The following is a 25,010-nucleotide window of genomic DNA, read 5'->3' as shown; positions in this document are numbered from 1 at the left end:
AACATGACACCTCTAAATAAATTTTTGGGGATGTAGGAGAGAGAAGAAAGGTTCCAACTCTGGGATTTAATCTTATTTATTTATATTCACCCCCCCACACATACCCCTGGGATTTTATCTTTATATAGCTTTCAATTGCTCCCAACCTGAAAGAGGACAAAGCAGGAGCTGGTGACCTTACAGAGCTATCCTACCCAGATGGGGGAAGGATGGTTTCATGAAGTCATCCCCATTCCAAGGTATCGGGCTAGTACCAGTGGGCATTTCTCCATGAGAAAGTGGAAACTCCCTTTCCAAAGTTAGCTAGCCAGTCCAGCCGGAATTGAGATTATTAGGGAGACGCTTGGGGGCACTAAGGTTAAATCTTCCTAGGTGGCACCCTTCTAGGTGCCTTCCTGCTTCCAGTGGCGATTTCTTTTTCTACCCATCTCATTATATGAGGGCTAATTCTTTTTCTATCCATTTTACTATATGATGGCGAGTTCCCTTTCTATCCATTTCACTATACAATACTGAGTTCTCTTTCTATCCATCTCACTATATGATGGCTATTTCTCTTTTTCTCCATTTCACTATATGATGGCAAGTTCTCTTTCTATCCATTTTACCATATGATGGCGAGTTCTCTTTCCATCCATTTCACTACACGATAGCAAATTCTCTTTCTATCAATCTCACTATAGGATGATTAATTCTCTTTCCATCCATTTCACTATATGACTATCTCTTCAAAATACACAGAGTAGAAGATCAATCAAGAAACATTGATTATGCGCTTGCCCTGTGTCAGGCCCCTTTGCTAGGTACTAGGGATTCAAAGATAAAAATGAACTATTCCTTCCCAATGGAGCTGACAGTCTATTCGGGGAAATACAACATATACATACAGGAGAAATAAATACCTATTTCTGTCCCAGGTACAGTCTCGTTTGAACGTCACAAAGCGAGTGGTAAGCCTTCCCAGAAAGTTTGTTCCTGATTTATAACAAATTCGTAAGATAAACTGAGAGCTGGGGGAGCATACCTTAGATTTAAGTGAGCACAACATTCTCATTTTATAAATGAAGAAACAGAGGCCCAAGGAACAGATACGATTTAGTATTATATATCTAGAGCCAGAAAGAATCTTCAGAGTCCTCTGCTCCAGTCACTTTCTGTTTTATAGAAAAAGAAACTGAGGTAAATCTCAGATTGGGGAAATGGGATACTTGACAAAGAATTGGAAGGTGTCTCAGGTATAAAACAGATTGAAGTGACTTTCTTTTTTAAATCTATTTGTTAACTAAAATTGTATAAGCAAATAAAATGAGCATAAAAACATAATTTTATAATTTATAAAGATTAGCTATATAAAAGTCACTTTTTTCTTGCAAAGGTGACATTTATTATTTTATCAAATATTTTTACATGAATAGTTGTTTTAAAATTACATTATTTCAAAATGATATGCCCTACATTCGATTTTGATTAGGAAAAAAACCCTCTTGGAAAGATATGAAGTGACTTGCAATCAAAGGATCTCAAGCTGGGATGTACCTACCTCAGTGGCCATCTAGTTCTACCTCTTCATTTTACAGAGAAGGAAACTGAGGCCCAATGAAGTGATTTAGGATGATAAGAACTTAGATCTAGAAGAGGAATAGACCTTAGAAGTTGTTCAATTCACCTCCCCCCCTCATTTTACTGAGGCTTCACTACTCCAAGAATGAAAGATTGTGGGTGCCTTCCAGATTGAAGAAGATCTCTGGAAACTATTTTAGTGAGCTGCTTTTAATGAACTCTCCTGGAAGCTAACTTTTGGATGGCAAGCCTCTGCACAATTGTCCATGTTGTCCTGGGAAGATGGGTATACTCATCTGATCAGAAACTCTAATATGTACCATCTGTATGACCTTGAACAAGTCACTTCCCTTCCCTGAACCTCAGTTTCCCATCTGTGAAATGAGGCTAGTAAGAATGCTTACTTTGCAGAGATGTATTATGATGATCAAATTAGAAAATGTATATAAGTGTTATGTAGACTTAAAAATATATTTTTGTATTCAAACACTTTCATTTGATATATGGCCACTAGGTGGCATAGCTGATAGAGTCTTGGACTCAAGAGTCGGGAAGCTCTGAACTCCAGTGATGTCTCGGACACTTGTTTAGTTATGCGTCCCTGGGCAAGTCATTTAACTTCTCTCAACCTGTTTCCTTATCTGTAAAACAGGGATAACAGCACCTTCCTCCATGAGTTGTTAAGAGCCGATGAAATCTGGAACATGTAGCGCTTTGTAAAACCTTAAAGTATCATTGTTAGCACTCACTATTATTATTACTATGTATTCAAACATCAAAGCACACAAGACTATGAATGAAACTATGTAGCAATATCACAGTCCCTTGCCTTTCTTTCAAAAGTATACAATATATTCCACATGTTACTTTCAAAACTGTCCCGCTAGTCAGAACTTCCTTTTGTTCTCTTCAGTCTTTGCAGGTTTGAAAGCTCTAGAGAAATGTGAGCTATTGTTAGTATTTATTCCAAGTACTCATATTTTGAACATCTGGGATTTCCTCACTAGAGCTTTCCCATCTCTCTATGCTGAAGTAGGCTGCTTTCAGGAGCTGTTATGGCCAAAGAGGTAAAACACCACATCCCCCAAAGTTTCTTTGTGCTTAGGTAGGCTGGGCTGAATCAAAGGCCTCTGCAATTTGATTCTACTGACCCAGGCTTTGAAAATCCAGGGTTGGTTAAGCCTGACCCATGATCACGTTATGGTGGGTGGGATGGGCAGGCAGGGATTGGATCTTTGAAAAGCTCTACTCTTGTAAACAGAGTACTGTTATGTGACTCTGGATGAGTCACTTTACTCCTCTGAGGCCCTATTTCCCCATCGGTAACATGGGGATAATAGTAGTACTTATCCCAGGAGGCTCTCTGTTGTAGGGATCAGATGAGATAATGTATAGAAAATGTAATGAATGATTAGGAACTGAGCTACATAGTCTGGGCACCAGAGTTCCAATGTGAACCCTGCCACTTGGCAGGGGAAATAACTTCAGCTCTCTGGAACTCAGCTTTATTTATTTTTAAATTATTTTTTAAAAATAACTTCTTATTGACAGAACCCATGCCAGGGTAATTTTTTACAACATTATCCCTTGCACTCACTTCTGTTCAGATTTTTCCCCTCCCTCTCTCCCCCCCCCTCCCCCAGATGGAAAGCAGTCCTATACATGTTAAATATGTCATAGTATATCCTAGGTACAATATATGTGTGCAGAACCGAACAGTTCTCTTGTTGCACAGGGAGAATTGGATTCAGAAGGTAAAAATAACCCGGGAAGAAGAACCAAAATGCAAACAGTTTACATTCATTTCCCAGTGTTCGTTCTTTGGTGTAGATGCTGAAACTGAGTTAGATCTCTTTGTCAAAGAAATCCACTTCCATTAGAATACATCCTCATACAGTATATAATGATCTCCTGTTTCTGCTCATTTCACTCAGCATCAGTTCATGTCAGTCTCTCCAGTCCTCTCTGTATTCATCCTGCTGGTCATTTCTTACAGAACAATAATATTCCATAACATTCATATACCAGGGACTCATCTTTAAATGAAGGAATTGGACTAAGTGACTTTTGGGCCCCTTTCATATGATCTAAATTGTGTTTTTATAATACTTAAAATTTCTTTAGGAACATCTGAGCTTCACTGTGTAGCACCACCAATTGACAACTGAACCTTTACAGGATTTGTGGCAGGTATCCTGGAACCAGCAGGAAAGGAAATTTCTACCTGACCAAGACCACTGGATGCAACATTTGCTGTGTCTCTAAAAAACCGTTGGAATGAAGAGGATCTGCTCTGAATTTCTGTTTGTTACCTGGTTCCTGATCTCTCAGCTGATATTCAAGTTTGTTATTTGACATTCTTCCCTGCCCCTCCAACATCTTTATGCACCCCCCCCCCATGTAAATAATCTGACTTGCAAAGTGACTTCTGCTGGCTGCTGGCTCTTTGGTTGATGGCCCCCTCCTGTGGACTTCCCGGCATGCACTCATGCCTTCCACAGAGTCATGGACATTCAGAGCCCACTTTTAAAACCTAAACTTAACAATCACAACTGAAGCAAAAAACAATTTTTCCCCATTTTACAGATGAGGAAACTGAGGCTTGGCTTGGTGGAGACTTCTTTTTTATTTTAATTCTGGACTCAACAGACATCAACAAAATGGTTGTTTCCATTTATATTTATTCCATTTACATAGCAGTGGATTCCATTTCCATTACATAGTAATACAAAATATTCCAATTAGATAGCAAAACTGAAAAAGAGGATTATGTGTGACATTTCAAGCCCCTAATGCCTACAGTTTACTTTTCTTTTAAAGTATTTAAATTCAACCTGTAATATTCAAAGCTACCTTGTTTGTACATTTTTTTCTGGCTTTCATTCTGTTTTCTGTATTAAAAAAAAAAAAGATGCCTCAATGAATGGAGGACCTTTCCTTTTATCCTTCATCTCCTTTTGTCTATGTCTACCAGTGAGATCTGAGTTTTAACCTTCCTTCACATATTTTCTAGCCATGTGATCCTAGGTGTATCACTTAATGTCTCTAACCCTCATTTCCTCATCTATAAATCAAGGATGATAATGGTAACTATCTCAGAGGGTTCTTGTGAGGATCAAATCATTTAAATAAATGAAGCATTTTACAAACTTTGAAAACGCCTGGCAAATGCCATTTGTTCTTGTTATTATTTTGGCATTAAAGATTATGACCATTTTAGTGATTTTTAAAAACTTAATTCTAAACCGTTTTGCACATTGGTTGGACCAATTCACTGCTCCGTCAGTAATGTATGCTTATATTTTTACAGCCTTTCCAAAACTGATTATTCTTGCCCAGTTTGCTGAGTGAAATCTCTGAGTTGTTTTGATTTGTTTGTAATTCTTTTGAGAACCGTTTATTCATATTCTTATCAGATAAGTCATCATTCATTTGTTGGGGAATGACTCACTGTTAGCTGTTTGTATAACTTCGAATAGTCCTTTATCCAAAATGTTTGATCTGGATTTTTTTCCCTCATTGACCATCTCCCTTCTCTTCCTAATTGTGTTGGTTTTATCTTCTGTGCTCACCTCTGTCCCATGTTTAGTTCATCATTCTTTCCTCTACCTGTGAAAGGTTCCTAATCTGATTCTTTTTTTTTCCTTAGATCATTTTTATTTTGTTAAGGAAAACTTCCATTTAGCTGAAAATTCAAATTCAATTAGTCAATAAATTGACTAATATGTAATAGACGTAATAAATTGACGTCTATGTAATAGACGTACATAATATGTATATTACACATAGTGTGATATTATTATATTACATATAATAATAGTATCCCTTTTATAGATAAACATAAATATAGATCAGTCTGGATGTATGTGTACATCTGTGTGTGTGTGTGTACCTCTGTGACCTCTACTCACGCCATCACTCCCTGCTATCCTAGTCTACCCCTAGCATAACGTCACTTCCAATCTCAACCTCGCAGTTGAACAGTTAAACCGTCCTCTGCTTTTGAACCTCTGGATCTCTTGTCCCTTGCACTGGGAAGATCATCTCCAACCTCCATCTTTCACACTCCTACTTCCGTGCTGCTGAGGAGCACTGGGGAAAGCCATATAATCACACGAACTAGGACTGCGAGGACCTTTCCTTCATCAAGTGCCAAACATTTATCAAATACTTGTTTAAGCAATTCAGACAGCTAGGTGGTCAAGTGAATTGGAGGCCAGGCCTAGAGTCGGGAAGACTCTTCTTCTCGAGTTCCAATGTGGCCTCAGACATTTCCTAGCTAGGTGACCCTAGATAAATCATTTCACCCTCTTTGCCTCAGTTTCCTCATCTGTAACATGAGAAGGAAAGTGCAAACCATTTCAGTATCTTTGCCAAGAACCTCCCAAATGGGGTCAGTAACAGTAAGACATGACTGAAAAATGACTGAATGGTAACAATGGGCAATGCCTTGTTTTTAGTGATACAAAGAAAAAATGGAAAGTCGTTGACCTTAAGATGCTAATATTCTGGTGGGGATGGATGCATGTAATTATGAGAAGTAAATACAAAGTGCAGGAAATATTCTTTGGCTCACTCTCTCAGAGAAAGATTGGCTGTACCTTCCCCTCGGGGTTCTAGGAGCACCCTGGGGTATTTGGGATACTGTTCTAATGCTTGTGCCTCAAGTCCCCATTCCACTAGCCACCAGTGAGTGGCACTCTATTTAACCGCTTGATAATAATCAGCTTTGACCAAAAAACATTTCCTTCATATAAAAATAATAATATTAGAAGTACAAAGCTTCCTCCCTGCTCCACACACACTTGTAGCTCGCTTTTCCTTCTATTGTCTTGGTCTCTGGGAAGAGTGGGCTTAGACTTAATGTAGTTTCTACATAGTGTCGCTTCCCCCCCATTTCCATTCTAAGCCTGGCTTTGCTCCTGGAAGAGTCCTTGTTTCTGTGGTTCTCTGCTTCTGCTGGTTTGGGCCCTGCAGGTCGGGGTGTTAACTTTGAGCTGACTGCATGAAGTCAGCCCCCAAATTCTCGGACCCCAAATTTTCATGGAACTCCCGAGGTCATAGATTCCGATCTCCTTCGTCTAAAACAAAACCAACTCACACTAAGGCAAAGGGTCAAAGTCATATTCTCATGCCACATGTCAGCCTCAAAGGGAGAGAGCCCCAAACTCTTCCTCTACAGAATGACCTCTCATTGGAGGCCGTTAGTGGGGAAGAAGTCATGTGATGAGAAGGGATAAATCTAGAGAAGGGACTAAGCCAAATAGTGCCATTTAAATGCACGCTCAGTTCCAGAGATGTGGCTGTAGCCAATCAGAGTCTACTGTTCACCTTGTGCTTAGGTTTGGAGAAGAAATGAGGGAAAATATGAAAGAGAACCAATCAAGGGGGAATAAAAGGATTGCTGCACAGCAGTGAGTACCCAGTTGAGATTAGATAACATGAATTCGTCGCAGTCCTAGTTCGTGTGATTATATGGCTTTCCCCAGTGCTCCTCAGCAGCACGGGAGTAGGAGTGTGAAAGATGGAGGTTGGAGATGATCTTCCCAGTGCAAGGGACAAGAGATCCAGAGGTTCAAAAGCAGAGGACGGTTTAACTGTTCAACTGCGAGGTTGAGATTGGAAGTGACGTTATGCTAGGGGTAGACTAGGATAGCAGGGAGTGATGGCGTGAGTAGAGGTCACAGAGGTACACACACACACAGATGTACACATACATCCAGACTGATCTACATTTATGTTTATCTATAAAAGGGATACTATTATTATATGTAATATAATAATATCACACTATGTGTAATATAGATATTATGTACGTCTATTACATAGACATATAATACACAAAATACACAATAATATAAGATCTTTGCACCTCTCTATTGCTATGGACCTGTTTTGTAGCATGGGCACTATACGTGTAGATATGTATGTTTGTATAGACACACATGTGCTGGGCGCACACACGCACACATATTTTCGCCCGCTGGGGTGGGTGCGGTTTCCAAACGGCCAAATGTGACAGCTGGGCAGGTGCTCCTTGCGCCGGGAAACTTCCAATCCTTCTTCCTGAGAGGGGCCCAGAGCATTGTGTGAGGGACAGAGCGAGGAGCAGGTGCTAGAGCAGCTGTGGACCAAACACCTTGGGAGGTAGGGAGAAAAGGGATTAATTCCTTAGACCAATAAGTCTTCAAGTTATTTATTTGGCCCTGTTGTTTAAAAATTTAGAATGACCTCAATTAAAACCAGGGAAAAGTGCTTGACTAATTCCAACAGATTGGCTTAAACCAATTAGGATTAGGGTTTCCTTTAAGTCTCTTTGGAGCCCCTGGTATTAACACATATGTTCCACCTCAAATGGCCCGCCTCCAATGCTGTATTCTTTGAGTATTCGTGCCGAACATTAGTGTTACTGGGTGGGCCGGCAGGCAAATCTCTAGGTCTGCAATTCTTGCCTTGACTTTTCTTTGTCTCAGAGCGGCCCATTGAACCTCAGGTTAATTCATCCCGATTTTAGGATGTGTGGGGAGGCAGTCCCAAATCACTCTGTCCCTTTTGACCCCGATACATTGATCAGGTCAGAACACTGCTGAATTCAACCAATTAAAGCAGCAGCTTCAAAATCTCTATTCAATCGATCAAACAGATGATGGGAGCAAAATTCCTGGCTGAACTGGGTTTACAGGAAAAGGGTCCAGATTGTCTAAGGAAACGGCCACATCTTGGGGTCAGCTTCTAGAAAACATAGATTTGAAAAAAAAAGAGGAGAAAGCTAACCCCTGAGAAGGAATCCTTTGGGGAGGAGAAGGAGGTGGGCAAGGAGCAGAGCCCTTGGCCCAAGCTCAGTCTTCCTCCCCTTCTCCTTCCCGGAGGAGGACCTTATGGGCTGGACTGTTTTCTGGACTTATTTATGAGAAAATGTGCCACAGACTTTTTTTTGGGGGGGTGGGGGAATAGCGAGGGGAGTTTCATGTCAACTGTTCTTTTTATCACTTTAGCCAATGTCCCTCTCTAAAAGCTACTTAAGGGTGTCTAATTGATATCTCCCAGGAAGCAAGCACACCAGCGGGGCTCTATGAACATTAGAGCGATATCTCCCAGACTCTCGGGGGAGCGATATCCCCCAGACTCTCAGACTCTGAGAGCCCTGTGGATATATTAGAGCCAACAAGCTGGGGGGCCTGATTTGTCGGTGCAAGTGGGGAAATTAAGATACTAGCTTCGCGTGAAATGCTTTGTGGTTGATCGGTCTCTCTGACTGTTGGTGACCCCATTTGGGGCTTTCTTGGCAAAGATGCCAAAGTGGTTTGCCGTTTCCTTCTTCGGCTCGTTTTGCAGATGGGGAAACTGAGGCAAACAAGATAAAGCGACGTGTCCAGGATCACCCGGCCGGTAATCTAGTCGGAGGCTGGATTTGAACTCAGGTATATGAACCTTTCTGATTCTAAGCCTAGTGTTCTCTCTGCTGCCCAAGAGCTACCCATGCAGCAGATTCAAACTCCCTGCCTTTCAAAGTCCTCTTTGTCAGGTCTCCCTTTTAACTTCTCAAAACTTTCATTATTCCTAATGACTCATTTCTTTTCCTGGTTAGAGTATTGAGCCCAACTGGGGGTGCCGCCATTTTGGAAGGATGTAGCCAAGCCGGAGAGCATCCAGGGGGATGGTAGGGGGCCTGGCTCCAGGCTCCCTTGAGGATGGGTTGCCGGACCTGCCCAAGGAGAGGCTGAGGGCTGGGAGGAGGCAGGGTTTAAGGAGAGCTGGGTGACTGTGGCTGGGCCATGTGCCCCAGGGATTCCTTAGACTTACTGTTTGGTCCCAAAGAACAGAATGAGGAGCACCTGTGCAAGCCGCCCAGGGTGACCCCGATGGATGACCTAGTCCGACTGGAGAAGGGAGGGAGCCAAAGCCCGAGGAAATGAAATACTTTTGCCTGAAAAAGGGAAGTAGAAAAAGCAGACTTTGAACTTGTCTCCCCCCCCCCCCTTGGTTTTTTCCATCTTCCCCGCGTGGCTGTGGATTGTCCCCTGCCCGGAATTTGCCAGTTTCCCATCCCTGCGCCTTGGTACATCTCATCCCCCCCCCCAGTCAAACAGGACTACTGCTACTTCCGGTGGGTGTTGTGCGGCTCGGACAAATCGCTTCCCGTGGGGCTCCCTTTGATGATCTCTAAAGTGAGGGGGCTTGGAGTAGCTGGCCTCCGAGGGCCTCTCCAGCTGGCAAGTTGGCGGGCTGGGCCTTTCACTTGGCCCCCAGTTCTCTTCCTCCCGGAAGCCTTCCCTCCTGACTCCGGGCTTTCTTGTGCGGGCTTCCCCGTGTGCCTCTTTCACCCTCTCCGTGCCCCCTTTAGGGAGCCGAGCTCTCGCAACCCTCTAATGTCTGTATTAGCACATTCTTTTATCCCGGCCTTTACAGGGCACACAGCAGTCATGTGGCGCTTTTGGCCGGGGCGATTGCAAAGGGGCTCCACAATCACACAGCCCTGAGCTCCCCTAGTCTAGGAGACTGGTAATCACCAAAGAATGGCGAAGAAAGGAGTAGGTGTAAAGAAATCCCCCCCTCCCAATTTCCATTGTGGAGTGGATTGTAACCCTTGTTTCCCCTATAGTTGAAAAGTTATGCGATGGAAATGTGGGCTTTGCAAATGCTAATGGCGCCAGTGAGTGACAGGCGGCTACAAGACATCTGTGCGGGCTGCTGCCCGAGGGGGGGGGGTTGGGACAAAGAGGGGGGGCAGGGACGGTGAGAAAAGGGAAGCTGTTTGGAGATACTGGATTCAGAAAGAGGATTTGAAAGAGTTGAAGGGACTGCAGGGGGCGGCCAGAAAAGAGTTTATTATCTGACCAGAGGCAGTTCTGTTCAAATAAACTAGAGAATGAAGAGAGGGCCGGAGAGAGAAAGGGGGGTGGACTGGGGATTTGCTAAAGAGGTGTGTGGACAGAATTCTGGGATGGACGGATGGGCGGGCAGGCCGGCCCCTTAAATCTGCACTTTGAGGGCTCTGGAAAGTTTTGACCTCAATCTGAAGAGTCCTTCCTGGGGCCTAGAAAGAAGGGGGGGTTATGTGCCCCTAGGCCTAGGACGCCTGATCGGTGTGTTAAATCTAAAAGAATATGCTCTGATTCTAATTTACCCATCTGTACGTAGTGGAACTGGTAATCTTGTACCAGGAAAGCTGAGGGTAGTGGCAAGAGGCCCAGAAACAAATGCTCTTGTTTCCAGAGCTTGAGGGAACTCCTTCCTTTCCTCCCCTTCTCCTTCTCCTTCCTCTCCTCCCCTTCTCCTTCTCCTTCCTCTTCCCTTTCTCCTTTCCTTTCCCATCCTTTTTCCCTTTCCCTTCCCTTTCCCTTTCTTATTCTTCTTTCCCTTTCCTTTCCCTTTCTTATTCCCCTTTCTCTTCCCCTTCCCATTTCCATTCCCCTTTTCCTTCCCCTTCCTCTTTCCCTTTCCCTTTCCCTTCCCTTTTCAATGTTCCCCTTCTCTTTTCCTTTTTCTTTCCCACTTCCCTTTCCCTTTCCTTTTTCCTTTCTTCCTTCCTTCCTTCCTTCCTTCCTTCCTTCCTTCCTTCCTTCCTTCCTTCCTTCCTTCCTTCCTGTTGTTGTAAGGTTCTACTGAGATAGTCATAGAGACTGCCATTTATCTCACTCTTTTATCAGTTGTCAAACACTTTTCGTTATTTATCTCCTTCAATTCTCATGAAAGTGCTGAATTTGGGCATCTTGTGTGAGATTAAGCAAGGCAGGTGATCTCTCTGGGTTTGTTTCCTTCTTTGTAGAATGAAGTAGAGTTGCATTATCTCAAGAATCTCCGAAGTGGGATGTGCTGTATGGGAAGAAATGATCAGAATTTATTTATACTTTTTTAATTTAAAAATTTCTGAAATGCTTGCAAAGAGCGAGCAGGCCCTACTGGGATTTGAATCCAGGATCTCCTGCTTACTAGGCAGGAGCTTTATACCACTAAGTTACAAGGCCCCAGTCAGGAGGAAATTTCAGATCCCTCTGAACCTTTTTTTTTTTTTTTTTTTTTACCTTTCCCTATCTCAGAATGGGGAGTATCCTTTCAAAGTTCTCCTCTGATCCTTATTAATTATTCTCTCTGGCTGAGTCACTTAATTTCTCATTGCCCTAGGGAACTCTTAAAAGCTAAAGAGTAAATTTTCTTGGTGACCCCATTTGGCATTTTCCTGGCAAAGACACCAGAGTGGTTTGCCATTTCTCTTTCCAGCTCATTTTACAGATGTGGAATTGAGGCAAATAGGGGGAAGTGACTTGTCCAGCATCACCTAAGAAGTATCTGAGCCTGGATCTGAATTCAGGAAGAGAGAGGGGTATTTCTGACTCCAGGCCCAGTGCTCTATCCAATTGTGCCACCCAGTGCCCTGCAAATGCTATAAGTATATGATTTAGGAGAGATTTCTCACCCAACAGTTCCCTAATCAATGAAATCAGAATTCCCAGTCTGCCCCCCATCCCTAATATTTAATATACCAATCGATGTGAAGGAAGACTGGGAAGTCCACAGCACTAAGGGGTTGACAGCAACAATCTGACTTGTCAGTTTGTCTCTGGCGTTCTGTGTGTGACACAAATAAAATCTCATTGCCAGGCAAGTGGATTTTGTGGATTACACTATCCAGTCCCAGGATGTTCTCATCCCTTTGGTGTCTTGAACCCCTTTGGCAGTCTGAAGATGAACTCTTTCTTGTGGATTAAAATATTTAATAAATAAAGTACAGTATGTGCATACCGTAGGTGCTTCGATTGTTATATCTGCCTTACATCGACTCCTTTCCTTGAAAATAAAAAATACAACAAAACCTGAATAGCCTTGTAAGAAATCTTCGTACTTGGACAAACCAAATTGCCACATTGTCGGAGTCCAAAAGTTATGCCCCTTTTTGTGTTTTGACTCCATCGCCTTTCTGGCAGGAGTTGAGTAGAGTTCTGCAGCTTTAATTTTCTGGACTCATGGTTTATCATTAAATTGATAATTTAAAAAATTAATTTATAATTTTATTATAATATATTATATTATAATAAGTAATAAATTTAAATTTAAAGAGGTCTTTAAAATAGTGTCTTTGTAGAAATTGCTTTCCTAATAATGCTCACTTCACTCTGAACTGCACTCTCTTTTCAAACTGCTTATAAATGCACCCAATCAAATACAGAGGATTACAAAGGAACCGCTTATATTGAAATACGTTTATCAAAATATCATTTAAAAGGGAGTTCATGAGCCGCTGATTCCGTTTGAATTAAACTAACTTTCCCAAGATAGTCTAAAAGCTTAAAAAGAGTTTTGCAAAGAAATCCGGGATTGAAGATAATGCCAGAAACAACAAGAAAATGTTTAAGCCCGTGCTTCCCTTACTCACAGAGTAAACTCTTTGTCAGCCAAATTATAGGGTTAGAAACAGTGGTATTTTAATCGGATCTGATAAGAAATTGGTCCAAACATCTGAATTTAGGAAAATCCTTTGAAATAGGGGTTTTCATCCCATATATCAATGCTAGGCCTACTAAATGTACATTGTACTTAGAGATAATAATGAGATATTAATGATAGCATGAAGCTATTGCAAGGAGAAAGACATTTCACAACTAAGCATCTGGTGTCTGGAATAATGGAGATGTATCACCTATCAAAATTCCCCCATTTGTACTCTTCAAAATTTTGTGAACAGAATTTTCTAGCTTTCTTTAAAAATCTTTCCAAGCAAAGAGCTTTGAACTCATTTGTAAACACATGCGCATACATACACATCCTACCTTTTGTTCGTTAGAGCAAGTGCCACCAGAAGGAGGGAAATTTACCAGCCAAATGTCATCCACAAACAGGTACACACATACACACCCCACCTTCTGATTGTAAGAGCAAGTGCCATCAGAAGGATGGAAATTTATTATGAAATGTCAACCACAAACACATACACACATATACATCCCACCTTCTGATTGTAAGAACAATTGGCATCAGAAGGAGGGAAATTTACCAGCCAAATTTCAGCCACAAACATACATACATACACATCCTACCTTCTGATTGTAAGAACAAGTGTCATCAGAAGGAGGGAAATTTACCAGCCAAATTTTAACCATAAACTCATACACACATAACATCCCACCTTCTGATTGTAAGAGCAAGTGCCATCAGAAGGATGGAAATTTATTATCAAATGTCAACCACAAACACATACACACATACACATCCCACCTTCTGATTGTAAGAACAAGTGTCATCAGAAGGAGGGAAATTTACCAGCCAAATTTCAACCTTCTTAAAAATTACTTTTTTATTTGAAACTTAAATACCAACAAAGGAGCATTTTCATACATACAGCAGAACGCAAAAAGAAAATTCCATATGAAACCATGAATCTTCATTTCATAACATTTGATTTTATATATGAGGAATATATTTACATCTTACATTCTGTTCTTTAAAACACATTTTTGGGCTCTTCTGCTTTTCTTTCTGAGTGTCCTTTTCTTTTCTTCTGTGTATTTTTAAAAGTGTTTTCAAATGACCCACTCTTGCTAATCCCCTCTTCCCCAATTGCCCTCCCTTCCATCTCCCCAATTAACTGAGAGAAAGAAAGGGGGAAAACCTCTTGTAACAAATAAGCTTTGTCAAACAAAACAATCCACGAGGTGGCCTTGTCCAAAAATGTCTGGCTCTGCACCTAGCATCCATCCCGCAGGAGCCGAGAGTACCGTGCCCCATCCTGGGTCCTCCAGATAGTAACTGAGCAGAATTCTCGGCTGCATTCAAAGAGGGTTTTTGAACAACATCTGTTACTCTCCTGGTTTTGCTTTACTTTGCTTTCACTTGGCTTTGGTTCATATTACCCAGGATTCTCTGAAAGCATCTTTTTGGTCATTTCTTATGGCACAATAATATTCCATCATATCCTTATGCCACAATTTGTCCAGCTAGTCTCCAATTAGTGAAAACCTTTGCATAATTAGTGGAAGAGATATACTAAGTCTAGCCGAGGGTGATATTGTTTCCATTTTGATCTAGGTGGTTTAGTGAGGCATCTTTTTCAATTCAGACTGCTCTTAAAATCAGGAATTGAAAAAAAAATCCCTCAACTTAGATAGAGCCACCTTCCTGCTACATCACAAAGTATTAAACCATTATTATTTTTAATAACAGTGAAGCCTCTTCAGTCACATGGCTCTTATTCATTTAGTGCAAAAAGTACAATTGACTACATTTCCTTATTTCTTTAATTTTCTTAGTGAGAGAAGAGAGTTTAGATATGGTTTATTGGGACAGCTAGGTGGCGCAGTGGATAGAGCACCAGTCCTGAAGTCAGGAGGACCTGATTTCATTTCTGATCTCAGACACTTAACATGTCCTAGCTGTGTGACCCTGGGCAAGTCACTTAACCCCAAGGGCCTCAGCAAAAAGCAAAAAAAAAAAAAAAGATATTGTTTATTTCATCTATCTCAAACTTTTACATTTTTGTATTTCCTAAATACTCAATATACCACTATATATTTTATTACATATACAATAGACAAGTACACGCAGTTAAGAAATATACCTATATCTGGGACGTGTGATCAAATTGTTTTCCTCATAGTGTATGAGTGAAAGATTTTGGAGGCCTTTAGATGAAGATGAATTACAATGTCACTCCCAGCTCTACATGTGATTCTCTGAGCCCTGTAAAGGAGATACAAAAGATATTATCAACCCCATTTTATAGATGGAGAAGCTGAATTCAGAGAGATTAAAGGAGTGTCCATGCTCACACAGCTGACAAATTTCAGAGATTCAGAGGCCATTTAATCCAACCCCTGTATTTTATAAAAGAGGAAATTGAGGCTCAGACAGGGGAACGTAAAATGAAGATCCTAGATCTAGAGCTTTATGGGACCATCGGGGCCACCTAGTCTGATGTCCTCCTTTTACAGATAAAGGAAACTGAGAACTAAGGAAGTGAGGTGACTTCGCAACCTAGGTTTAGAATCCTGGATCTCAAGTCAGAAAAGATGGCTTAGAAGCCAGCAGGCCCACCTCCCGGATTTTGCCGAGGAGGAGAATGACTGCCCAGAGTCAGATAGCACCTAGAGGCAGAGCCCCCAAAAGCAGGTCCTGTGGCCAGAACCCAGGTCCTCTGACTCCTCGGCTCGGGCTCTTGCCACTGCACGGCGGCGTCTTCTCGCTCAGCTTTGGAGCCACCGACTGTCGGGCTCTTCGATTGCTAGCGTATGCTGGCATCCTGGGGGTGGAGGTGGGGGGGGGAGGAGGGGAGGAGACCCATACAAAGTGCACCTGTTTAATTTCCAAAGTCTAAAGTGAGCCCCTGGCATGGTTTCTGCAGCTTAATATGTGTCAAATCCCTGTAATAATAATATGGGGCATCCCCATCTAATCATTAGAGAAAATTCCATTTTCTGTCAGCAAACACAATTTAAGCACTTAGCAGCTAAGCTTCTTAAGATTCATAGCTGACGAGGGAGTAATTAGGGTTAGATCTTAATGAATACACATGAACTCGGGGGCTCCTGCCAGGAAGAAAGGCTAAGTTAGTAAGTGGGAACTGCTTTTTGTTTTCATTCCAAATATTGTTCCCACATCTACTTGGAGGGAGTAGTGAGAACACTATTAAACAAATCCTTAACTTAGGTACTAATTACCACCAGGGCCATATTAATCACTTCCTTGTTTTCAACTTCCTCTGTCATTTCTAGAAAGCTGGAGCATTTCTTTGCCAACTCGGGAGGAAACACGTGGGGCCGTGGGTCCGGCCAGAAGTGTTAGCCAGCCAGCCAGATGGGTTCATTAGCTCTGGCATCCCGATGGCCCTTGGTATAATCCTGTGTGGCAAGTTGGAAGGCGGCAACTTCAGACTTTGCAGCTGTTTCCCCAGTAGGTTTGAGCTGGAAGGTGGAGCCACAGGCAGCAAATACCTGTTGGCCAGACGCCAAGATTATTAAGCAGTCCCCTCTAATTGCCTGCAATGTTCCAAATGTGGTACTTGGCACCCTGGGGAGATGGGGGGTGGGGGAGGAGGGCTAGCTCTGCAGAAGAATAAAGGGGGGGCGGTGTGGTACAATCGAAAGAGCCCTGGGTTTGGAGGTGGAGGATCTGGGTTTGAGTCCCAGCTGGACGACTTCCTGTCTCTGTGAACCTGGACAACTCCCCGTGAACTTTGGGGGCCGGTTTTTTCACCTTGAAAGTGAGGGGTTTGAAGCTGATGGCTATTAATGTTTCTTCCGGCTTGAGCTTAGCTTTATTATGAAGCTGTCTGTGGGCTAGCCTGAGAACCGAGCATTGTTTCTAGAGGAAAATGCGTTCAAAATTCCCATCAATTAGTTTCCAGACATGTTTTAGGAGCGCATGTTTGTAAACTGGGAACTGTCTCACTTAAACCCCAAACAAGTGGTACTTCTCTTGTTTTTTCCCCTGGCATTTTAAAATTTCTATGCAACTTTCTACTTCTTGAGGAATTTCTTTTTAAAGTTTTATTTATGCCATTTGCTTTGACACCCCATTCCTTTGTGGATACTCTGTCTCTCCAGGAACTGGGTACTCCTTTGTAACAAAAAGAACCGGTCATCTCACTGGCCAAGTCTCGACTGCGTGTACCACATTGGGCACCTATAATTCCCCACCTCTTTTTTCTAGCTTTATATCGACAGAACATGCGTGGGTCATTTCTCAATATTGTCCCTTGCACTCACTTCGGTTCCATCTTTTCCCTTCTTTCCCTCTACCTCCTCCTCTAGATGGCAAGCAGTCTCATACATGCTATATATGTTAAGGTATGTCTTAGATACAATATATGTATACATATTTATACAGTTATCTTGTTGCACAAGAAAAATCAGATTTAGAAAGAAGGTAAAAATAACAAAAATGCAAGCACTCGTTTCCCAGTGTTCTTTCGCCGGGTGTAGCTGGTTCAGTTCGTTACTGTTCTATTGGAACTGATTTGGTTCATCTCATTGTTGAAGATGGGCATGTCCATCAGAATTGATCGTCATACAGTGTTGTTGTTGAAGTGTATAATGATCTCCTGGTTCTGCTCACTTCACTCAGCATCAGTTCACATCTCTCCAAGCCCCTCTGAAATCACCCCGCTGGTCATTTCTTACAGAATAATAATATTCCACAACATTCATATGCCATAATTTATCCAGCCATTCTCCAGTTGATGAGCATCCACTCAATTTCCAGTTTCTAGCCACTACGAAAAGAATTCCCCACCTCTTTATGGAGAATAAGTTGGTTTTCATCGTGTGGTTTCAAATTTTTCCCTGTAGTTAATCTATTTGTTGTTTTTTCAGTCACATCCAACTCTCTGTGTCTTCATTTGGAGTTTTCTCGGCAAAGATCTTGGCTTGGTTTGCCTTTTCCTTCTCCAGCTCATTTTTTGTTTTGTTTTGTTTTTTTTTTACTGATGAAGAAACCAAGGCAAAGAGGATCAAGTGACTCGCTCAGATTCACACAGCTAATTCATGTCTAAGGCTAGATTTGAATTCCTGAAGAGGAGTCTTTCTGATTGCGAGTCCAATGTGGGATCCATCCAGTGCAGCACCACTTGGCTGTTCTTAATGGGAGTTTAGCTACTCCTTAGTTTTTTCCCCATCTAGATCATTGTGAATCCACGTGTAGCATTTTCCTGGCTTTACTTATTTTGTTCTCTCTTGGATCACGCAAGCGTTCTCGTGTTTCCCTGAATTCTTGAAAGTTGCCTTTTCTTATGGTTCATAGATACTCCATTACATTCTTATTGGTTTTGCCCAGTTGATGGGCACCTGCTTTGTTTCCAGTTTGGGGGAATGCCAGTTCGCTACTTTGGGTGTTGCCATGTTGGAGATAAACCCAGGAGAAATGGCTCCCCCCAACCCAAAACAAAGAGAGACTTTCCTTCGCCTTCCTATAGTTGTCCACACTTGCTAGATGGGGAGACGGTTGTTCGGTGACTGGGATCGGAACTGGAGACCCAAACCGGAGAGCCATCTGATGCCCAGTTTTTTCATTTCAAGTGTGGCTCTTAAACTTCATGGCAGTGGGAGGGGGGGAGGCTGAAAGAGCCTACATAACCGAACATTTCCAGCCTCTCCTTTTGGCAGGTAAAGCCCGGGTGAGCACAGATCACGTGCTTTGGAGTCACATACAAACAAAGGGTCCTGATTTGTAATCTTGCTCCCCTCTGGTCTACAGCAGGGGTTGGCCTTTAGGGTCATTGTTCCAATCTGATTTGGGAATCTGGGGGCCTGCTGCACAGGTCGTAGGTGCAGCATGTGGGTAGGTGATCAGCATTCATTGCACTGGAAGGAAATCTCTCTGTATCTGCTAGCCAACTGTGTGTGGAGGGGAAGGTGGGGAGAACTTATCAGTGCCTTTTGAAAGAAAGCTTTTGAGAAAGTGTGAGCAGGGAAGGGGACTGCCCGCTAAACCTGCAGATGGGCAGAAATGATGCATGGTGGAAGGGCACTGGTGGGTTCTCAGGCTTCGTATCCCAAGGTAATCATACCCCGTCCAAGTTGATCTGTTATACGTGTTCAGGGAAATCTTGGATTTTTCTTAAGGGAAAACAATAGGGGACATAGAGGGAAGAGGACACTTATATGTAAATAGGGTGAGTTTGAGATTTGGAATTGGAGTACTCAGACTCACCTATAAACTTTTCCCCCCTGAGGCAATTGGGGTTAAGTGACTTGCCCAGGTTCACACAGCTAGGAAGCTAAGTGTCTGAGACCAAATTTGAAGTCAGGAGGACTTCAGGACTGGTGCTGTCTCACCTAGCTGTCCCTTATACTATATAATCTCTTTGGGATTAGGGACCACCTCTCCTGAATCTCCAGGGTTTAGCATGGTATCTGGCATATAGGAGGTACTTAATAAATGCTTGTTGACTGACTTTGTGACCTTGGACAATGAATCTCTTTGGGGCTCAAGATCCTTCTGGGTAAAATAAAGAAATTGGACTTGACAATCTTTGAAGTCTAATTCTATGGTCTCGTGCGTTTTTCCTCTCCATCTAAGAAGCAGCCTGGTGTGGTGGACAACCAGAAGAGATCTGGGTTCAAATCTTGCCTCCCACACTTCGTAACTATATGACTTTGGAGAAGTCACTCCACTTCATCTTGTGTAGCAAGACTGGGATGGCAGTGAGTGCTGGAGTGAAGTACCAGCCTCTTAAGTTATTGTGAGACTCAAATGAGAAGGGAAAGCTCATTCTCAATGTTAAATCAAACATATTTGAAAAGACACTGAAAGCTGAGAGGGGGGCAGATGGATTCCCAAGGACATTCGGGAAGTACTTTTTCAGGGAGCTGTGGGATGGGGAATGGCAATGACTCCCCTCCCTGAGAATCTGTGGTACCCTGGTAGTCCAAGATGTATGAAGTGAAAATCTTGTAAAGAAAAGAAGTTGTAGCAGCCTTTTGTTTTCTCTTGGCTACATTCCTTCATTCTTTAATTAGTTTATTACTTTTTGTTGTTTAAAATTTTTTTTTATTAATTCCTTTTGCTTTTATAACAGTCATGTCTGGGCGGACTCTTCTACAAATGAAGTCTCTCTTAAAACAAAGAACAATTTCCAAATAGTAGTTTGTACCCATTTCCCCCACCCCCCACTTTTTTTTTTTTTTACTGAAAAAGAATGTTTCCTCTTCTCTTCTCGATGGCTGATTGGTCATTTTAGCATTCTTTACACTGCGCTAGGTAGGCGTCATATATATGATTCTGGTCCTGTTTCTTTCACTTCATCAGGCTATACAAGTCTTCCTGTATTTCTCTGAATTCATTAGATCATTGATTTTAGAACCGGAAGGGCCCTCAGAGGCCATCTGGCCCAACACCTTCATTTCACAGAGGAGGAAACTGAGAACTAGGAAAGGGAAGGGACTGGCCCAAGGTCACGCAGCTAGGGTTAGAAATGGGATCTAAAACCAGGTCCTCTGACTTCCAAGCTGGTCGATGTCATATTTTACCACACTGCCTCTTTCCTCAAGCAGGGCAGCGATATCCCATTATATTTACATAATACGATGTGTTCTGTCATTCTCCAATCAGTGGGCACCCGCTTTATTTATAGTTTCTTGTTTTGTGTTGTCTTCGCTTTACCACAAAAACCAGGAGCGGGCCTATTTTGGTGTGTAATAGTTTCCTTCCTTTTTAAATAATATTTCTGAAAATGCCTTCTCTGATGGCATAGACATCTGCTTCTTCCTCAAGTACTTCTGTGCGACTTCTTAGAATCAATCTGCTCTCTTCGAGCACATAAGGAGGCAACGTATTAATTATCCAGCTCAGGAAGTTTCACCAAGAGCAATATCCGAATTAGTCACCAGGTGGAGCTGTGCTTGAGCTAAAGTCTTGACCTTTCCAGTTACTCTAGGAAGCGTGTATTCTATCAAGTTTCATGTTAGGTGCTGGAGATAAACAAAGATAGACATTAAAAGATCTCCCCCCTTGGGAAGTTTACACCCCAGTTGTGTTTACTTCTTTTTTTTTGTTTTGTTTTCTTTAAAAAAAAATTGATGTCTTTTCTTTCCCCATTGTAGTCATTTGCTGATATGTGTCCAATCGAACCCTCCAAGAAACACCAGCTCACCAGGTCAGGTGGCCATGTGAAAAGTGCAGAGAAGTCCGGCTGTCCCACTTAGACTCCAATCACCATACTGGAGCACTGTGTTGAACAATGGCCTCCAAATCCAAAAAGAAACTTAAGTATATTCCTTCATGTGGTCCAGATCAGACCAAAAAAGCAGCAGAGATCGAGGACACTGAAGGGAGGAGCCTTGCCAAAGAAGCCAGCAAGAACTCTTGTAGATAGGCTGGAAGCCACAGGGCAGGTAGGTGGGAAAATCTGTAAGATGGGGCAATAAATCACAGCACCACTCTGAGCTCAACTTCCTCAGGAACCTTGTGTGTATAAAAGGGTACAGCGTATCCCATTGTGGGGGAAGATGTTTTATACCACTTGATCTTATTGTAATACCTTAATAAATTATTTTTTCTCAAAGCTAATGAAGCTTATCTGGTTGATAATGTAGCCTACTACATTGGAGAGCTCAGGAACTATCATTTTTGAAAGTTACAACCCCCTCAGCTCCTCTCGGGGACCTAATCTGCCAATTTGAGTGGAATCTGGGGAGGTAACCCCAGAAAGGATGCTATGTACTTCTCAAGTACTAATGGGTAGTATCCTTTTCTGTGTTGATTCTTTTTCCTTTAACAGACTACAAATTCCCTGAAAGTAGAGGCTGGGCTACCCTCATGCAGTACTAGCTGTGGGGCTTTGGGCAAGTCACTCAAGCACTTTGGGCCTCAGTTTACTTATCTTTAGAATGAGGGGCTTAGACCAGATGACCCCTGAAGTGCCTTTAGATTCGAAATCTAAGATTCTAAGTGCTAAATTTTTGTCTCCTCTGCTATATAATGTAACGTTTTATAAATATTAGATGAGATTTTGTTGGATGAATGAATGACTTAGTTATTGGCAACGATGGAATAAATTGCTTCTGCGCCCCTGCCTGCAGCCCAATGGCATCATTATTACTGCTGTAGTTGTGGCTGGACTAGCTCCTCTGTAAGCTCCTTCCTTGAGACTGAAGCTCTTCTTTGGTAGAATGAGATGGTTGGACTTAATATCTGGTACTCAAGTATTCTTCCAGTTCTAATGTCAGCTTGTTTTCAAGAGGGCCTAGGCTACAGTTATGACTTCTCTAGGAATATGTCCAAAGCTAGAACTTAGTCTCAGCTCTGGACTTTCTTCCAGTGGATCTGATGGCAATGAGTGTTGGTTTTTCCATCAGTGATACAAATTGAAGTCTTTTGTGCCTGCCCATTCTGTGCGAGTCCCTCTGTGTCCACCCATAAGATCTTCATGGGGGTGTGTGTCTACCTATCATTAATTTTTTTTTTTACATCATGAAGATGCCAAAGGAGCAGGTACTTTCTGTTTGTTATTATTCTCCGGACCTATAACCTGTCATTAGTCCATTAGAAAAATCTTTTGATTTAGACCTGTCTTCTGCCTAGTTCTCAGAGACAATAGTAGCAGTGGGGTGAAAGAAGGACAGTTATTTTGACCAACGAGGGATTTTCATTCCATGCCTTGATATTTTTTACTGGTAGCCATGTGGCACAGTGCAGGACCAGTGGGTCTGGCAGAAAAGGGTTTTGTTCTCCATGACCCCCAGCTAGAGCCTCGATACAGTAATATTAATGACGGACACCAGGAAATACAGTTTGAAGGGTCTGATGAATCTCACATGTTCCTCCAGTCAGCAATCGCCACATTTCGATAAGCCTGAAATTTGACAATGAGCTTCTTGGCTCTAGGAGTTCCAGAGTTTGATCTAAATATACATTGTTAAATGGAATTAATAAAAAATTATTTTCAGTTCCAGATTTTCTCTTTCCTTTTACGTTTTATCCTACCATTGAGAAGGCAAAAAAAAAATTTGATCCTCATCATAAAAAATGAAGTCATAATGCAATTAACCATTTAAGAACTGCTGTTGATCACTGGTTTACAAATCTTTCTATCCAATGTCTCTGATAAAAACCTACTATCCAAGACAGATAGGGAATTGACACAAATATCTGACCATGCACCATTCCCCAGCAGATGAGAGGTCAAAGGCTCTGAACAATCTTCAAAAAAAAAAAAAAAACCACATGCAAATAAATAATCTACAACTGTGTGATGCTTCCCAATTTCTCTTGTAGATCTCGTTTGTCGCTTGTGTGATCTCTTCATTAGACTGTCAGCTCTTTGAGAGCAGGAAATGGTTATTACATTTTTTGATCTCTGGTACATAGCATTTGGCACATAGAGACATTTAATAAATGCTAGCCGACTGACTTACTGAAAAGAAAGATGTTCCAAATAGCTACTGATAAAATAAACGTAAATGAAAAGAGCTCTTAGCTTTCACTTCATACTATCAAATTGGAAAGGATGGAAAGTCAATGGCTGACAAAAGATTGGCCCCCAATACACTAATAATGTTACTGCAACGAACCCAATTGTTTTGGAAAATAATATGTAATTGGATAAGAAAGTCACTGGTACTCTTGGAACCCTTGTGGGCAAGCCATTTTCTTTTTCGAGGCTCTGCTTGAAGTTCTATTGTTTACTTCTGACTTTTCTTCTCGAACCCTGTAGATTCTTGTCGGCATCTTTGCTGGGACCCCTTTTCCAGTGTGTCATCTTTGGATTCTGTTCTGGGTGGGAGAAAGGAATTAACTGAAATTTCTCTTCAGATTTTGGGGCCGTTGTTTGGCCAGGTGCTCGTTGTATATCATAACTGGAGTCCAAGTGAGACAGCTGGGCTCCTCTCCACTTTTCATGGGGCCATATTACCTGGAAAGCTGCTAAATTGTTTTTCTTGGTCCCAAAGCTGGATTCAGTGGGTGGGCATCTGTCAGGAAATGACTGTGATGGTTTCTTTCTTTCTTTCTTTCTTTCTTTCTTTCTTTCTTTCTTTCTTTCTTTCTTTCTTTCTTTCTTTTCTTCTTTCTTTCTTTCTTTCTTTCTTTCTTTCTTTTTTCTTTCTTTCTTTCTTTCTTTCTTTTCTTCCTTTCTTTTCTTCCTTTCTTCCTTCCCTTCTTCCTTCCTTCCTTCCTTCTTTCTTTCTTTCCTTCCTTCCTTTCCTTCCTTCCTTTCTTCCTTCCTTCTTCCTTCCTTCCTTCCCTTCTTCCTTCCTTCCTTCCTTCTTCCTTCCTTCCTTCCTTCCCTTCTTCCTTCCTTCCTTTCTTCCTTCCCTTCTTCCTTCCTTCCTTCCTTCCTTCCTTCCTTCCTTCCTTCCTTCCTTCCTTCCTTCCTTCCTTCCTTCCTTCCTTTCCTTCCTTCCTTCCTTCCTTCCTTCCTTCCTTCCTTTCCTTCCTTCCTTCCTTCCTTCCTTCCTTCCTTCCTTCCTTCCTTCCTTCCTTCCTTCCTTCCTTCCTTTTTTAAGAGCATTGTTTTTTTTTTTAAAGAGAAAAGGAGAAGGACAAAATACAACCAAATACAGAATGTAAGCATTTTGAGAGGAAAGAATTTATTTTTTGCCCTTGTATCTGTAGCATGGTACCTAACACAGGGCAGGAGCAATCCCTAAGGTGTGAGTGCTGTTGAGCCCTTTTCAGGACTGCTCATTCCCTTTCGGTGTGTCTACCTTTACCCAATTCTCACTTGGGCCTCCAAGGAGCTGTAGCATGTGCGACAATTATACCTAGTAAGATTGTCTTTGTGGATGGGGGAAACCAGGTTGAAAGTGGCCGGCAGGTAAATCAGGGGAATGTCTACCCCTAGCATGTGAAGACTTTCCCCAGTGAAATGGGCGTATTAGAATAATTTATTCCAATGGCCATGAAGCTGGCATTGTGGAGCGCTTAGTAGGGCTTGATCAGATGTTGAAGACGTGAAATCATCAAGACTCTTGTCTTGCCATTGAAGTTCTATTACTACAGAAAAGAGAGTAACGCTGGCA

At 42.0% G+C, this 25,010-nt stretch overlaps 1 non-coding gene across 1 annotated transcript; it reads right to left on the bottom strand.

The window, feature by feature from the left end:
- Window positions 1–11,454: 11,454 nt before the first annotated feature.
- Window positions 11,455–11,528, bottom strand: TRNAT-AGU (transfer RNA threonine (anticodon AGU)). Its single transcript has one exon. It is a non-coding gene; the product is annotated as a tRNA-Thr (tRNA).
- Between the last annotated feature and the right edge of the window lie 13,482 nt (window positions 11,529–25,010).

Source organism: Antechinus flavipes, chromosome X, assembly GCF_016432865.1.
Source record: "Antechinus flavipes isolate AdamAnt ecotype Samford, QLD, Australia chromosome X, AdamAnt_v2, whole genome shotgun sequence".
In the NCBI taxonomy this organism is placed as follows: domain Eukaryota; kingdom Metazoa; phylum Chordata; class Mammalia; order Dasyuromorphia; family Dasyuridae; genus Antechinus; species Antechinus flavipes.
Note: the sequence above shows the minus strand (reverse complement) of the source record. Positions and strands in the feature narration are given on the sequence as shown.